We start from the raw sequence: 429 nt of genomic DNA on the forward strand, positions 1-429 counted from the left end.
GCGGCGAGATTTCGCCGGGGGGGCCGGGGTGGCGGGTTTCGTCGGGGGAGAGGGGCCTGGGGCAGTGGGGAAGGGCGGCGGGTTTCGCGGGGGGGGGCCGAGCCGGTGAAGTGCGGGGGACAATCAGCCTCCTGAGGGGGCGGAACGGCCGAGAGCCGCCGGGCCGGGGCCGGGGCCGGGGCCGGGGCCGGGACCGGGACCGGGACCGACCCGTCCCCAGGCGGGCTCCGCACAAGGCCCGGCCCAGCCGGGGGAGGCTCGCCCGGCCCCGGGGTTCGGCCCGAGGGCGGGTCCCCGCGCGGCTCGACGCGCCCCCCGCAGCGCGAGACTCGGCCCTCGCCATGGCAACGGGCCAGGCCCCGCCCCCGCCCGCGCGCGCCCAGGCCCCGCCCCCCAGGCCCCGCCCCGCCGCGCTCCCGGCGACGGGGC

This window comes from Chelonia mydas, chromosome 12 (genome assembly GCF_015237465.2).
Source record: "Chelonia mydas isolate rCheMyd1 chromosome 12, rCheMyd1.pri.v2, whole genome shotgun sequence".
Lineage (NCBI taxonomy): Eukaryota > Metazoa > Chordata > Testudines > Cheloniidae > Chelonia > Chelonia mydas.